Below are 16,919 nucleotides of genomic sequence, written 5' to 3'. Positions count from 1 at the left end.
ATGGGCGACTCAGATGAGCCAGATGGAATTCTGGGGCATGTAGTTTTCGAGCCCTCCAATGGGCTGTAGCACACTTGTCCTGCTCGTCATCCCTACTAGGAAGTTCCCACTATGAGCTCCATTGTATATAGAGCCCACTGGCCCCCATGCAATTGTGGGGTGGTGCATTTTCTACGGCGAGGCTGCCGCAATGTATAAACGCTCCAAGTTGCCCTCCAGCTTAAAAATGCACTCCAACGACCTTTGATTCCACGGGTAGAGGCAGGGTCTGCATGCCGCTTGTGGCAGCGATCTTTTTCTCTGCTTAAGTTCTTAACGCCTGACGCGTTTCAGTGCTTCCGCACTTCCTCAGAGGCGTAACGAATATCCTCCACATGCCCCTCCATTTGAATATCAATCCACCAATGGGCGGCTCAGATGAGCCAGATGGAATTCTGGGGCATGTAGTTTTCGAGCCCTCCAATGGGCTGTAGCTCACTTGTCCTGCTCGTCATCCCTACTAGGAAGTTCCCACTATGAGCTCCATTGTATATAGAGACCACTGGCCCCCATGCAATTGTGGGGTGGTGCATTTTCTACGGCGAGGCTGCCACAATGTATAAACGCTCCAAGTTGCCCTCCAGATTAAAAATGCACTCCAACGACCTTTGATTCCACGGGTAGAGGCAGGGTCTGCATGCCGCTTGTGGCAGCGATCTTTTTCTCTGCTTAAGTTCTTAACGCCTGACGCGTTTCAGTGCTTCCGCACTTCCTCAGAGGCGTAACGAATATCCTCCACATGTCCCTCCATTTGAATATCAATCCACCAATGGGCGGCTCAGATGAGCCAGATGGAATTCTGGGGCATGTAGTTTTCGAGCCCTCCAATGGGCTGTAGCACACTTGTCCTGCTCGTCATCCCTACTAGGAAGTTCCCACTATGAGCTCCATTGTATATAGAGCCCACTGGCCCCCATGAAATTGTGGGGTGGTGCATTTTCTACGGCGAGGCTGCCGCAATGTATAAACGCTCCAAGTTGCCCTCCAGCTTAAAAATGCACTCCAACGACCTTTGATTCCACGGGTAGAGGCAGGGTCTGCATGCCGCTTGTGGCAGCAATCTTTTTCTCTGCTTAAGTTCTTAACGCCTGACGCGTTTCAGTGCTTCCGCACTTCCTCAGAGGCGTAACGAATATCTTCCACATGTCCCTCCATTTGAATATCAATTCACCAATGGGCGGCTCAGATGAGCGTCAGGCCTCTAATTCCTAACTATAACGTGCCTGAAACCTATGGTTTTTTCTGTGAATTTCAAATGTTTTTTAAATGCTAATTTCTAACTATGCCTACAGAGATAGGACATGTGAAGAAAGAAGAAAAAATGCACAGAAAGAAAAAAAAGAAGTGCAGAAAGAAGCAACAGAAGTCCTCAAAGACGAAGAAGAGTGCAGGAAGAAGGATAACGTGCAGAAAGAACAAAAAGTAGAGCAGAAAGAAGCCTTGTTGCAAAATCATCCTGTATCCTCAACTTTTTCAGACGGATACTGGTGGTAACTGAGTCTGACTAACCAGTCCTAGAGCCAGTGCTATGTTAAAAGACACTTAGAATACAGTGAAAACACCTACATACACTAGGGAACATTATGCGTTGGGGTCCCCCTGTGATTAGCATGACCTCCTCTGTAAGCCCCTAGTATATAATAGGGCAGGGGGATTAAAACTACCTCTTAAAACAGGCCACAGGGCGGTTTCGCACACGTTAACTCAGGCCCCGTCCCCTCCCTTCACCACTGTGTAATCAAGCCCTGTGTCCGTTTTTAGTTGGGAGATTAAGTTCATTTGAATCCTGAGGGTCCCTAGGGTCCAACTAGCCCACTAGGTACCTCCAGTACGTGCCACAGAGCTGTGTTGCAGAGAGGTGTAAAAAGTGGCACGGCCTGGACCACCTCTCTGCAATGCAGCTCAGTGGCGCTTACTGCAAGCACTTGGTGGGCTAGTTAGCCCCCAGGGGCCCTCAGTATTGAAAGAAAAGGATATCCCCAATTTAAAACGTGCCATAGTGTGTGTTTGCACACGTCACCTCAGGCCCCGCCCCGTCCCCTCCCTTCACCACTGTGTAAACGCGTCCTGTGGCTGTTCTAAGTTGAGAGATTAAGTCCCCTTGTATCCTAAGGGTCCCTAGGGTCAAACTAAACCACTAGATACCTCCAGTAAGCGCCACAGAGCTGCGTTGCAGAGAGGTGTAAAAAGGGGCTTGGCCTCAGAACACCTGTCTGCAGCGCAGCTCCCTGGTGCATACTGGAGATGCCTGTTGGGCTAGTTGGCTCTCAGGGACACTCAGTATTGAAGAGGAATTAATTCCCCAACTTACAACTCGCCAGGGGGCGCGTTTGCAGAGTGCTGCAAGGAGGGGGCGTGGCCACAGGCACGATGCCAGTCTTTTATTTATTTTAATTTTTTAAGAAGGGGGGCTGTGTGGTTCCCCTTCTTATTCTAATTTATTGGCCCTGAGGACCCCATCCCCCAGGGCCTGTCTCCTAATTATATTTTTTTGACCCCAATCCCCAGGGCCAGCCACTGTTTTTTATTATTTTTAAAAAATATATATTTATAGACACACCTAGGACATGCTGGACAAACCGTACGTACCTATCACCATGACGATTTGCGTGATATTCATTAAAAGGCGACTATGCATACAATGAATCCATGTGGAATGTATTTACACCACTAGTGAAGCTCTGACACGTCTGATGCCCTACCGTGCCTCATCCCGGTAGACACCCTTGTCGTTTATTTATACAAACATGGGTAGCTATTGACGGGCACATTTAATACACATGCACACCAAGCCATTCAAGGGGATTCGACAAAAATTCGACCAAAACTATGCAAGAAACCCCCCTCACGGTTAATGAAACACACATCCACTGCCGGATGTGTAATACTTTTTATTTTACTCTCTGGAAAGGGGACGAACATCACTTGAGAGTCACAGCGCGCTCCTGGCAGAGCCTAATGCTGTGTTACACCCACCATTGCCTGCTGAGTGCCACACACCTCTGTGTTGTATTCCACTAGCTAGCGCATATGCTATGACACTCTCTAGCCCATGTGCACTGTAACACCACCCCGTGAATATGTCATGCCACACTTGTCTTCGCACGTGTTATATTGCCCCATCTAACGTGCCTTCCTCAATGCCTATGTTATAACGCACAGTGCTATGCCATACATATTACAATCTGGGATCCATATCTTTGTCACGGTGCATCTGCAACGTTACACTCCCCAGCACATATTTTATATTACAACTTTAGAGACTAGTTAGGTTACACAACACTGCCCTGTGCATATTACACTCCAAGGCTCATATCGCATAGCACGCGCTAGTGCCTGTGCTATCTCGCGCTCTCCAATGAATCTGTCATTGCGCACAATGTATTGCATATTATATTTCACGCCCGGTTCATCTTATATCACACTTTTTGGTGCATAGTTTATACCATACACTATATCTAGTTTTCATTTTCAATCGTGCTCTCAGGACTATGTTCTATATAACACTGTGTTCACCTACCCTTTTCACGGGCATTACATTTTGCGATAGGGGGTGGAGGGTCAGGGGGTGTTTCTGCCAAGTGAGCCCGGAGTCACAGTCACAAACGTCCTCTTCTTCCTGAATAAAAGTGAGATTATGCTGCATACTTGTTCATATTTTAAGTAGTTCCCACAGACACACGTTTTAAAATCAATAAAGTTCCTAATACCCGCCTTCTCTGAGCAGTTAGCTTGCTGCCCCATCCCCCTCCTCCCTATCCTCTGTTGTGTGAATCCATGGACTAGCCTCCTCCCTCCTGCCATGCATGGTCTGATGTGCTGCCACTGCCCTCAATTTAGTATGATGTACCAGTCCACTCCTCCTGCCTTCCATTGCCCAATTCTATGCCCCATCATTGACCTCCTGCTTAAACTCTGTGCTTAGCTTGCTGCCCCTATTCTCCTTCCCCCTGCCCTCCGATGTCTTTGTGTATGCCCCTGCTCCATCCTTTTTGCCCACCATGTTCCATGGACCTGCCACTCCTATCTACTCTGAGTGTTCTGTTGAGCTGCCACTCCCCTCCCACCTACCTAGCATTGTCAGATGACTGTAACCTCTCCCTGCCACCTCCACCCTGCCTGTCCACATGCCATGCCCCTATCCTCTTCCTCCTGTCCTACATGGTCCATTGTACTGCCACACCCTTCTGCCCTCCCTGGTCTGTTGTGCTGCAACTGCTCCTCCTGCCTGCCCCGTGCGGTCTGTTGTGAGGCCCCTTCCCCTGAACTTTCTTGTCTGTGCACAGGTCCTGACCCTCCCTTCTATCCTCCATCGTCCTTTGTGCATGCCCCTGCACCCTCCTTCTTGCCCATCATAGCCATTGTGCTACCACTAACCCTCCCACTTGCCATGCATGGTCTTCTGTGCTGCCATGGCCCCTCCCACCTTCCCTGTGTGGTCAGTTAGCTGCCCCTGAACCCCTCCCACCTTCCCTCCATGGTCTGTGTGTATGCCATCACAGTCTCACTGTTGCTCTCCATGGTATGTCTTGCTTCTAGTGCCCATCCTGCCTGACCTCCATGGCTATCTTGCTGCTCCTGCCCTGCCCCCTTGCCCCCAGCCCTCTGTTTACATGTGCAGACCCCTACTCCCTCCCTCCTGGCTTGTCTGTTCCATTGTAATGCCCCTGATCCATCCCTCCTGCCCTTTATGGTCTGTTATGCTGCAGCTTTCTCTCCTGTCTGTCCATTATGGTCCTGCCTCTTGCCGCTCTGTTCTCTGTTGTCCATGTGCATGGTCCTGTCCCCTCCCTCTTGCTTTCTATGGATTGTTGTGCTGCACTCCCGTCCCGCATGCCCTGTGTGGTGTATTGTGCTGCTGCAAACCCTGATGCTGGCCCTGCAGGGTCAGTTTGGTGCACCTCTCCATGTCCCTCCTGTCCTCTGTTATCCAAGTCCATGTCCCTACCCCATTTCCTTCCATGATCCAATGTACCATACTTCCGAACAGTTTGAACTTGGTAAGAGGGAGATTTTGAAAAAAAACTGGAGTATTGATTTTCCCCTTTGAGTTACATTGAAAAAGAGGAGATTGTAGACAGGAGACAGATAAAATAAAGCCCATTTGAGCTTAAAAACATTGGACGTTTCCTGGCTGAATAGGGTCTGTTGGCATGTATGGTTGTACTACCATTGCCTCTTCCTTCTGCCCACAATGGTCTATTACATTGCCACAGCCTCTCTTGCAAGTCCTGTATTGTTGGTTTGTTGCCCCTGCCCCCCTTTGAATGAATGAAAAAGATATTTGATAAAGCGCACTGCGGCCAAGCGGCTTCCTGGCGCTAAAACCTGATCAAGACTCACATAAATCAGACCGAAGGGTTAGGGAGAGAAAGCCTGAGAGAAGAGGAAGGTTTTTAAAGCTTTACGAAAATGGGAATAAATGGGAATAGAACGAATAGAAAGAGGGAGACTATTCCAGAGCTGAGGGGCCAGAACCGAAAGGCGAGTGCCCCCGGTTCTGGATTTACGAAAACGAGGGATGTGCAAGAGAGACATAGAAGAAGAGCGAAGGGTGCGACAGGGGGCATAAGAAGAAATGAGAGAGGTGATGAAAAGAGGGGCAGAACGGGAATGAGCCTGAAAGGCTAGACAGGCCAATTTAAAAAAAGATCGAAAGTGTACAGGAAGCCAGTGAAGAGATTTGAGTGCAGGAGTGATATGAGAAAATTTAGGAAGGGAAAGAATAAGGCGAGCAGCTTGATTTTGAATGGCCTGAAGTCGGCGAGATTGAAAAGCAGGAATGCCTACATACAGGCCATTTCCATAGTCGATGCGGGAGATGACAAGAGCCAATACTATGGTTTTGAGGGCGTCAGTGGAAAAGAACCGAGAGATCTTCCGGATGAGACGAAGGGACAAAAAACAAGAAGAAACGACGGAGCTGATCTGACTATGCATCGAAAGGTCATGGCTGACTTTGATGCCAAGAGTACGGACAGAGGGGACAGGTGAAGGTGGGGGACCAAAAGAGGGGGGCCAATGTGCAGGGGACCAAGGGTTAGAGGGGCCACCCGTGAGGACAAGTTCCGTCTTGTCAGGATTGAGTTTCAGATGGTTGGCACTCATCCACTCAGAGATAAAAACGAACGTAGAACACAATTTGGGAAGGGAGTCAGAAGAAGAGGATAAATCAAAGATGAGCTGAAGGTCATCGGCATAGTTATAAACAGAGACCCCCAGCTCAAGAAGGGAAGTAATAAGGGGTTGGATGTAAAGATTAAAAAGTAAAGGGGAAAGAGAGCAGCCCTGGGGAACGCCACAGGTAACCGGGCGGGAAGGGGCCGAAAAGCCAGAGAGATGGACCGCCTGGGACCTATCCCGAAGAAAAGACGCTATCCAGGAAAAGGCCACACCCCGAATACCAGCTGATCTGACACGGTCGAGAAGGATGGAATGGTCGACCGTGTCAAATGCAGCGGACAAGTCGAGGAGGACCAAGGCTTGAGGAAGATTGAGATCGGCTTTTGCTTTGAGCTCATCCAGAACCGCGAGGACTACCACCTCCGTGGAATGACCCGGGCGGAATCCGGCCTGGTGAGATGCCAATAAGCCATTCTGCTCGACATAGGAGGAGAGGCAAGAGGTGACATGTGCTTCAAGAATTTTTCCAAGATATGGGAGAAGGGAAATGGGACGAAAGTTAGAAAGAAGAGAGGGATCCAGGCCAGTTTTTTTTAAGATGGGAAGGACAATAGCAGATTTAAAAGAGGAAGGGACAGAACCCAAAGCCAAAGAAGAATTGAGAAGAGCAAGAGGGGGAGCAAAGCAGCTGGTGAATAAGATTTTGAGGATACGAGCTGGCGCACAATCGGCAGGAGAACCTGACCTGACTTTGGCCAGGAGTTTAGAAAATAATTCAAAAGAAATGGAAGGAAAGGAGACAAAAGAAGAGAGAGGAGGAGCGGGGGGGAAGACAAGATAGGGTTGGGACACAGGGGGGATGTGGGCTTTTATCTTCAAGATTTTGTCGATGAAAAAATCATTGAGTGAGAAGCAGAGGGTTTGTGAGGGAACGGGACCGGGGGTGGAGCGATCAGAAGTGGCTAGAGCGTGAACCAGGGAAAATATTTCCCGAGGCTTATTGGCAGCCAAAGCCACTTTCTCAGTAAAGTAAGCGGTTTTGGCTGCAGTGATCGCTTTTTTGTATTCCGTAAGAAGAGATTTGTATTTGATGTGCCGAGATGGACTGTAGTTGCGTCTCCAAAGGCGTTCCGATCGCCTAAGATCGAGTTTGAGCATTTTAAGCTCGGGAGAGAACCACTTGTGAGCGTCATGGGGACGAACCTTTTTGACCTTTCTGAGCGGGGCGACTAGGTCGCAAGAAGAAGCGAGCCAAGTGCGAACGGTCTCAGCTTGGGAATCAAGGGGGAGGTCGTTAAGAAGAAGCAGAAGAAGCCAGAGTGAGCGTGAGGGCGTCGAGGTCAATCGAGTTCCAATTTCGGGCTAAGAGATTTTTAGGAAGGGAGGGCTTAACGGCCATGCCCAGAGAAATGGAAAATGAGATATTAAAATGATCCGACCAGAGACAGGGGGAAATAAAGAGAGAGGAAATATTAGAACAAATAGACCAAATTTGGTCTAAAGTGTGGCCCTGAACATGAGTGGGAGCTGTGACGTAGGGTGTGAAGTTCAGACAGTGAAGGGTGGCAGAAAAATCTTTAGAAGAAGAGTTTTCCCTAATATCACCCGGCCAGAAGTTAAAATCGCCGAGCAAGAGGACCGAGGAATTATTGACCACCAAGGTGGCCAAAAGGTCCTGGAGGGAAGAAACAAAAGAAGGCATAGATTGGGGGGGGCGATACACGAGAACAACTGTGATAGGCACCAAAAGATTGAGTGAGCGGGCCACCAGGTAATCCACATTGGGTATAGGAGGATAAGTAAGGAGTTGAAATTTAAGAGAGGAACGGATGAGCATCGCCACTCCTCCCCCGGCTTTGCCTGCCGGGCGATCAGCTCGAAGGGCATAATGAGAGTCGGAGAGGATGGCCAGAAGGTCAGGGAGAGAGTCAGAAGAAAACCATGTTTCGGTCAGGCAAAGAATGTCAGGGGAGTCTGTGGTCAAAAGGTTAAAAAGGGCCGTCTGATCCTTGACCGCAGAGAAGATGGACAGAAGCAGAGGTGGGAGCAGGGAGAGGGGTGAACGGACGAGGAATAGGGCAAGGAGTGATAGGTACCGGGTAGGAAGGGGGAGAAAAGAGGATACCATGTGAGTCGAGGAGCTGCAAGAGGGGGAGAGGCGGGGGTAGAGAAGATGACAGTGCTGTGAGCTGGGCAGTCGAATAAGCCACAGCAGGGGCAGAATGTATAGTCCCTAGTCCCGGCCCGTCGCGGACGGGCGCAGACGGGCTTAACTTAGGCGCAACTTCGGCGCGCCTTCGTCGCGCCCGCTGCGCTTGTCCGCTGCGCTGCCGAGGATAAGCGGCCATGTTATAGGGACACATGAAAGGGAGAGGTTGGTGGGCGTGGCAAGGGGTGGAGGAGCCAAACAACAGCGACGTGGCACCCGGACCCGGCCAAGATGGAAGACCAGCCCGTCCCACACCGAGAACCAGGTGAGGAGGGGGCGGTCAGCAGCGGGGGTCTGGGACGCGTGCAGGGGCAGGGCTGCAAGGAAGGATCCAAGAGCGCTGGGCGCTGTGGCGAGAGCGCGGAAAGTACAGGTGCCCTCCATAGTCTGTTGTGCTGCCACTGCCCTTCCTGCCTGCTCAGTGTGGTTAAATTGTTGCCTTTGCACCCTCCTACCTGCCTTCAATTTTCAGAGTCCGTGCCCCTGGCCTCTGCCTCTCAACAGTATCCTAATGAACAACTAGATTGCTAACATTCTATATTTATTACAAAAGTGTGGAACACCTGACGTCATCTTGATGTAATCAAAACTGTAATACCTAGAGCATTTCCTTTAGAAATTACATATATGAGAGGGTCTTATTGGCATCAAAATTATGGTTAGTGCTCTAAAAGACTAAAATAAGGACATATTTTCTGAGTTTTCAAATAGCGAGAAAGCACTTTTAAATTATTTGTTACCTTTATGTTTTTTTATTCACCTGACCACTTGATTAAATGTTGCACTTAGGGGAGAGGGTGTGGTGTTACTTCCAGAACTGCAGACTTTGCAACTGGGGAACCAGGTTGGAGTTTCTGCTTCAGCTCGACATTCTGTGATTCTGGTCAAATCACTTAGTCTCCCCATGTCTACAACCAAAATGAATTTGTTCTTGTGTGATGTAACCAATGCTCATGTAAAGCACTCCAATACCTGACAAGTCTGCACTGTATAACACTGCAAAAACACAAAATGATAAGTGTTTTGCACACTTCTGTCAGTGGGCTATATTTGGGCTACATCTGGGTGATTTTGGGCTACATTTGGGCTCTTTTGTCTCCGGTGGCCATCTTGGGAGATTTATTTGTTATGAAGTTTCCTAATTTCCTCATGTACTGCAGTCTCCTCAGTAGGAAATGCTTTCAGTTTTTTACTTTGATTCCATCATGAAGGTATTCAGGTATGTCACACATTTGCCATAAATTCTGAATGTTAGCACTCTAGTTGCTCATTAGATCACTGTAGTAAAACTACTGTTCACCATGGAAGTCTGCTCCTGGTATTAAAAGTGCATGTTTCAGTCTGCATGTCAGAATTTTTTAATGAAATAGAAGAGGATTTGAGAAGTCACTCAAAATGTGCCCTCATTTTCTTTCTTCAGCATTAATCATAATTTCTATGGCAAAATGAACCCCCTCATTGTGTTCCTTTTTAAAATAAATGTTTTAAGTGTTACCAGTTTATTCCAATCAAGATGGCTTCAGGTGTGCCATACTTTTGTCATAATGAAGACAGTAAGCTCTCTAGTTGTTTTTAAGAACACTCTGGGACATTCTGTCATTGGGCTATACTTGGGCTACATCTGGGTGATATTTGGGCTACATTTGGGCTCTTTTGTCTCTGGTGGCCATCTTGGCAGACTTATTTGTTATGAAGTTTCCTAATTTCCTCATTTACTGCAGTCTCCTCAGTAGGAAATACTTTCAGTTTTTTACTTTGATTCCAAAGGCATTCAGATGTGTCACACATTTGCCATAAATTCAGAATGTTAGCACTGTTTTTGCTCATTAGATCACTGTAGTAAAGCGACTGCTCACCAGGGAAAACTGCTGCTGGTATTGAAAGTGCATGTTTCAGTCTGCATGTCAGAATTTTTTAATGAAATAGAAGAGGATTTGAGAAGTCACTCAAAATGTGCCCTAATTTTTCTTTCTGCAGCACTAATCATACTTTTTATGGAAAAATGAACCCCCTCATTTTGTTCCTTTTTAAATTAAATGTTTTAAGAGTTACCACTTTAATCCAAGCAAGATGGCTTCAGGTGTGCCAAACGTTTATCATAAGTAGGACTGTTAGCACTCTAGTTGTTCTTTGGAACACTCTGGGAAGCTGCAGTAGAACACAAAGGAATCAACTGACAGTCTCTGCCCTTGTTGGATGTACATGTTTTACTGAGAATGTCAGACTTCATTCTTACATGACTGAGAAAGATAATGTGAATTTACAGAAAATAAGCTCTCAGTTTAGCTTATAGATCACCTTCCAAACCTCTGTGGGAAAAGCATGAGAAAATATTTTTCTCTCAATCATGATATCCCAGCAGAAGGCTTTTTCACATGGTGAAATCACCTTAGAACATACCACAATTCCTAAAATGAGTATTGTACCATCAACAAATGATTTATAATGTAACTAAAGTCTTAAAACCTTCTATTAACTGCAATGCTTTTTAATGAGGTGCTATCATGTATATTGGTACCAAGATGGCTGCCAACACTTCTTGGATGAAGTGCTGACAGCCAATCAGATCTCAGGATGAGATGTGTGGTTAGGCTCCGCCCACATATATATATGATTTTACTTTTGATTTTCTCAGGAACTACTGAACAGATTGACACCAGATCTGCAAAAGGCACATCCCTGACCTGAGGGCTACCTCTCTGCCAAATTTCAAGTAATTCTGTTCAGCCGTTCGGGCTGTACCTTGGACTAAAGGTCCCTATGGAAAATTGCATGGGGAAAACGCATTTTGGGACCCCCCTTTTTTCTCAGCCCCCGCTTGACGAATCCCCCCGAGACTTTCAGGGTAGGAGCGGAGCGCCCTATCTATTTTGAAAATTTGGCGAGGATTCGTCAACCGGCGCCAAAGTTATTCCAAATAGAATGTTGCGGATTTCCTATGGAAACACGGTCCTAACTATAACTATCTACTGGCGACCGCCAGTAGATAATATATATATATACATATATATATATATATATTCACTGAAAAAACCATAGGTTTTACACATGTTATAGTTAGCTGGACATTTTACTGATAAAAAACCATTGAAATTCCCCCGTTATAGTTAGTGCAGGCAACTATAACTCACGCGACCGCAATCCTCTGCTGATGACATATGTGTCTTTATGAAAAAAAAATATTTGTAATATATGTATAGCTAAAATTTAATGGAAGAAGACATGGGCAAATAAGTGTCTAAATACAGTATTAGCATCAGCAGAGGATTGCGGTCGCGTGAGTTATAGTTGCCTGCACTAACTATAACGGGGGAATTTCAATGGTTTTTTATCAGTAAAATGTCCAGCTAACTATAACATGTGTAAAACCTATGGTTTTTTCAGTGAATTTGCAAGGTTTTTTAAATGCTAATTCCTAACTATAACGTGTGTGAAACCTATGGTTTTTTCAGTGAATTTGTACGGTTTTTTAAATGCTAAGTTACTTTACGCCGTTCGTGGAGTGCGCGCCCACTTTACACAGTTAGTGCTACGCACACCGCGTGCCCACGTTACGCTACATGGGCCATGTACGCACGATGCGCTTCGCGCACCGTCCACACGCGGAGGACATATTATGCGCTTCGTTGTGAAAGGTAATTTATTAATTGTTCCATGAATTTTGTAAGCCATGGACAAAAGGTGCACTGCGGGCACCTTTTGCACACGGGGGTGGGAAAGTGTGGATAGTTTTTTTTTTATATTTTTTTTTTAGCGTACACGTACGGTAAGTGTAATCGGCGTTTTTTCGAAAAAAATTAACATTTATTTTTTTGCCTTGGGGGTTCTATAATGACACCTTAATCAAGGCTAGGTGGTTAGGAGCTGTCTAACAGGCCCCTTTACATGTTTTCAACCTTTGTTTTTCCTCCCCCCCTAAGAGTGCGAGAGAGAAAATGGCGGCCGCCGCTTCCTGGTTTCGACCGATTCGAATGTTTACTAAGCTGTAGCAGCCAATCAGAATCGCGCTCGCGCACGGCACCGTACGTGTACGGTAAGCTTACCGTAAGCGCACGGTAAGCGCACCGTAAGCTGCCACAGATATATATATTGATTTAAATGCTATTTTCTCAGGAACTACTGAACAGATTTACACCAGACCTACAAAAGGCACTTCCTTGACCTGTAGACTACCTCTCTGCCAAATTTCAAGTAACTCTGTTCAGCCGTTCGGGCTGTAGCTGTGTCTAAAGGTCCTATGGAAAAATGCATGGGAAAAACGCGTTTTGGGACCCCCCTTTTTTCTCAGCCCCTGCTTGACGAATCCCCCCGAGACTTTCAGGGTAGGAGCGGAGCGGAGCGCCCCATTAGTTTTGAAAATTTCGCGAGGATTCGTCGACCGGCGCCAAAGTTATTCCAAATAGAATGTTGCGGTTTTCCTATGGAAACAGGGTCCTAACTGCTGCTGAAACAAACAAAATGATACAAAATCAAAGAATCAACTTCATAATGTTTGACATAAATGTACACAAAGTTATTGAGACAATTCTAGCGTGTGAAGGGCCAACCAATTAATTGCTGGACAATATCCTACCATAGTGGTATCTATGAGAATACATGATGCTTCTGCAGAAAAACATTGAATTAACTGTGCCTTGTAATCACCTAAATGGTTCAATATGTCCAGAATGAAAACCATTAATGAACATCGTAAAGGACCATTTGTCTATATCAGCCTATATAGTGGCTAAAACCCAGGTTATATAATTCGCACAATGACATGTACAATAAAATCATAGTGATCAACATAATACAATGCCTTCTTGCTATAGTGTCAAACACAACGCTAATGAATCATACAGATTGTGTATACAATTGTTTGTCAAATCCATATGGTATCTAAATAGAACACCATAGTGGTATCAATAATCAGTCCGTTATCGCCTGTCAAGACCCTAGATATCTTAAAAGTGTCCAAAGTGAAAAAGAATAATGAAAGACTAAGAAAAGAAACAGACTTAGCTGAAGTGGACCCGCAGGCCAAGGAAGAAAAGGGTAGGGAGGCCGGAACGGATAAGACAGTCCGCAAACGGTACGACCCTTCCTTTCCTCCTGTGAATAAAGGAGAAAATCAAATGATGATTAAAAGGATATGAAACTCACTTTTCACAGCTCAGTGCTTTCACATGCTTAAAAACACTTCATATTGTAACATGGTACAGATACAGACATAGAATACTTATTCATTACGTAAATGTGTACTTAGTTCTTCGTCAAGATTATGGCCCTTAGGATATTTGGTTTCCAGTTCAATTATCCATTTAGATTCTCGTTTGCGAAGTTGTAATACCCGGTTGCCCCCTCTGGGGCCCGAGTGTACTTGCTCAATCATGAAATAACCCAAAAGAGAGCTATTGAAAAGATGAAAAGTTTCAAAATGTCTGGCAATGGGATAGTGGGGGTCTTTTTTGTTTATAGCACGCATGTGCTCTAATACTCTTTTTTTGGCCATAAATGTGGTGCTACCCACCTACCACATTTTGCATGGACAGGTCAAGACATACACACAATACGGAGTGCTGCAGGTTAGAAACTAAGAAATGTTTTTAGGTAGAGTTTGTCCTGGGATCTTAAAATGTTTGGTCATGTGACTGTTACGACACGCTTTGCAGTGTCCGCAGGGGTAAAAACCTTTTAGATTGTGTTCGCTACTAGACTGTTTGGGAGTTATATCATTTTGGGTAAGCATTTCTCTCAGATTTCTACCTTTTCTATATGTGATTTTAGGTCTATGGTAAAAGGTTTTGCCGATAATGGGGTCACTAGTAAGTATATCCCATTTATCAGCCAGTATTTTTTGTATCTGAGATGAATTACCATTGAATGTGAGGATGACTCTACTTTCCTCTTGTTTGTCGGTGATGGTAGTTTCTATTTTTTCACTCAATGTTTGCTTGCGATCAATTTGGTTTACTCTATTCAAAGCTTTTAGCAGAACCCATGAAGGGTAACCTCTCTCTTTGAATCTCTTGATCATGGTATCTTTTTCAAGGTCAAATGCAGCTGTAGTACTACAGAGTGGGCTCCCGAGCTTCATTATTGTTAAGCCCCTGGGTGGACCAGGTCCTGAGGGCAATGCAGAATTATATAGCAGGGGCCCCTACAGCCCCGGGGACCACCACCTCCCCGGGGCTTTATACATAATGTGTGTTACACAGCCCCCCACAGCCACCTCCCTGGGGCTTTATTGTAATAAGGTGGGGGGGCCTCGTGGGCCCCCCTGAGCCCCAGGGACCCTCACCTCCCCGCTTTTTTTTGTTAAATAATTAATATGGGGGGCTCGAGCCCCCCATACTGCCTCGGAAACCACCACCTCCCCAGGGCACTGTTTATATAAATACGGGGGTCCTTTGCGGACCCCCAGGACCCGGGGACCACCACTTCCCCGGGGCTATCTTATCCTTGTGAGGGGGCCCCCCTCCTGGAGCCCTTGATGGCACCTGTGGTAAATAAAATCTTCTTTACCGGACTGAATTTCATACGGAATCTTAAAATAAAGTAAAATAGCTCAAAATAACAAGAGGCAGAATCCGTGGTATAAGAGGTTTTCTAAATGGGCTTTATTCCATCAAAAATGGCCGACTCGAGTCGCGGCCTTCAGGTTCCGTCACCACGAGGGTTCAGGAAGTGAAGTACAATACTTTATTGACAGACATGCATTTTTATAATAAGTACATTACAATGAAACGAATGTAGAAGGCGTAACATTTGATAAGAAAAGTGACATAACAGGTACGTAATCGAAACTAGGCGTAATAAGGAATAAAAGAAACATGATTGGTTAGGATTATCAGACATAGGTGGATCTATAAGATAATACTTGGCATAGATGCGCGCGCAGCAGCATGACGTGTGAGTGACGTGCAACTAGGGGGTGAAGGGACTTGACATTTAGCTCTACATGTGGAGACGAGAAGTCTGGGGGGTCAAGTCAACCTAATCCCAAATCATATCTAACATCCTATGTTTAAAGAACTATGTTATCCACAAGGAAGGACTCTCGGACAGAATCTAGTCTATACTGACTGTGTGCGTGCACAAACGCCTAAGTGTCTATATGAGATGCGAGAGGCAGAAAACTTTCCATGGCAGTAGGGCTATGAATCACTTGCAGGAGGACGGAAAGGCTGAGTCCTTTGCTTGTGAGCTAAAGGAAATGTTTACCTAAACCACTAGACAGGAATGCATCGGCTGAAGAGCAAGATAGATAATTCGAAGGTGAAATACAGCTTCTTGGCAGGCAGGCGAAAACTGGCCGAGGCAGGCACCGTTAGCTGCACAGGGAGTAGGACAAAGTTCATGAATACAGATGCGAGCTCAAGCTGAAGCTGTCAAAAGACAGAGAGCAGGGAAAGGCTTTGAGGACAGAATCGGGCCTACTTGCCTGAACTGTAAAAATGGAGTAACTTAGCCATATAAAGTCGGTGGCCTTTCATACTTAGGAATCGAATATCCAGCCCATTGATGGCGGATCTGACAGAGAACATGTCGACGATAGACACACATATATTTGCGTTTTTAGAAACTGGAACTGGAGGGAACATACATGTACTTGTAACATGCATATAGAACCGTTGGGGTCCAAGATAGGGGACATAACTGATCAGGAAAATCCACATTTCCACATTCCCTCCTTGTCCCCTACTTGCCCTTCAAGAGATATCAATCTTCATCATTCCATCGATTTGCTCATGGAGCATCATTTCTTCTTCCTTCTTCTTCCGGTATTTTGAACGAGAACTGTGATATGGAATGCATGATGTGGCACACAGACCACAAATCGCTGGTCCACATTGCAGGCATAAACAACAACTGAAAAGCATAAGAAGGCCAATACCTAGGAAGGATAGAACTCTCCATCCCCAGGCTGATATCACACTCCAAAACCACCCGGACCACGTCCAAGTGCCTGGATTTTCGTGTATCTGGCTTACAATCTTATGAAGGCGTGTTATAGCTTTATATACAGATGGCGAATTTTCTGGTATGAATATGCAGCAGCTGGATCCGATGACCCTGCAAGCTCCGCCCCTATCGGCCAGGATGACGTCAAGAACAAGACGATTCTGGAGAACAACAATTCTCATCACTGATTGTTCTTCTGTCAGATTGCCTAGGGCGGCTATAGTCTCGTTTACTACAGCTTCAAGAGTCTTGGTGAGTCTGCGTATCAGCTTACTATTTGATATGGTACCTATATAGGGAAAGATACCTTTATTGAAATCTACATACTTGTCCCATGCCGTCTCAGTATAATCGACAACTGGGAGATCTCTACGCTCTCTTTTGTGTACTAAATGAACATTTCGATAATAATCAGGGGGAGCTAGAAAAACAGGTGGCAGAAGGAATGCTATGTAACAGGTACCATCCCAATCTAGAGGCAGACGCATATATGCCGTCTGACCACATATAAAGTAAGAATGGCGAGAAGCTCTAAATGAAGATTTACCTTGATCACGATATTCTACTGTAGTAACGCATTGGCTATGGCCCATATGTATGGAAC

The sequence above is a fragment of the Triturus cristatus genome, chromosome 3_2 (genome assembly GCF_964204655.1).
Source record: "Triturus cristatus chromosome 3_2, aTriCri1.1, whole genome shotgun sequence".
NCBI lineage: Eukaryota > Metazoa > Chordata > Amphibia > Caudata > Salamandridae > Triturus > Triturus cristatus.
This window is presented reverse-complemented; position numbering follows the sequence as displayed.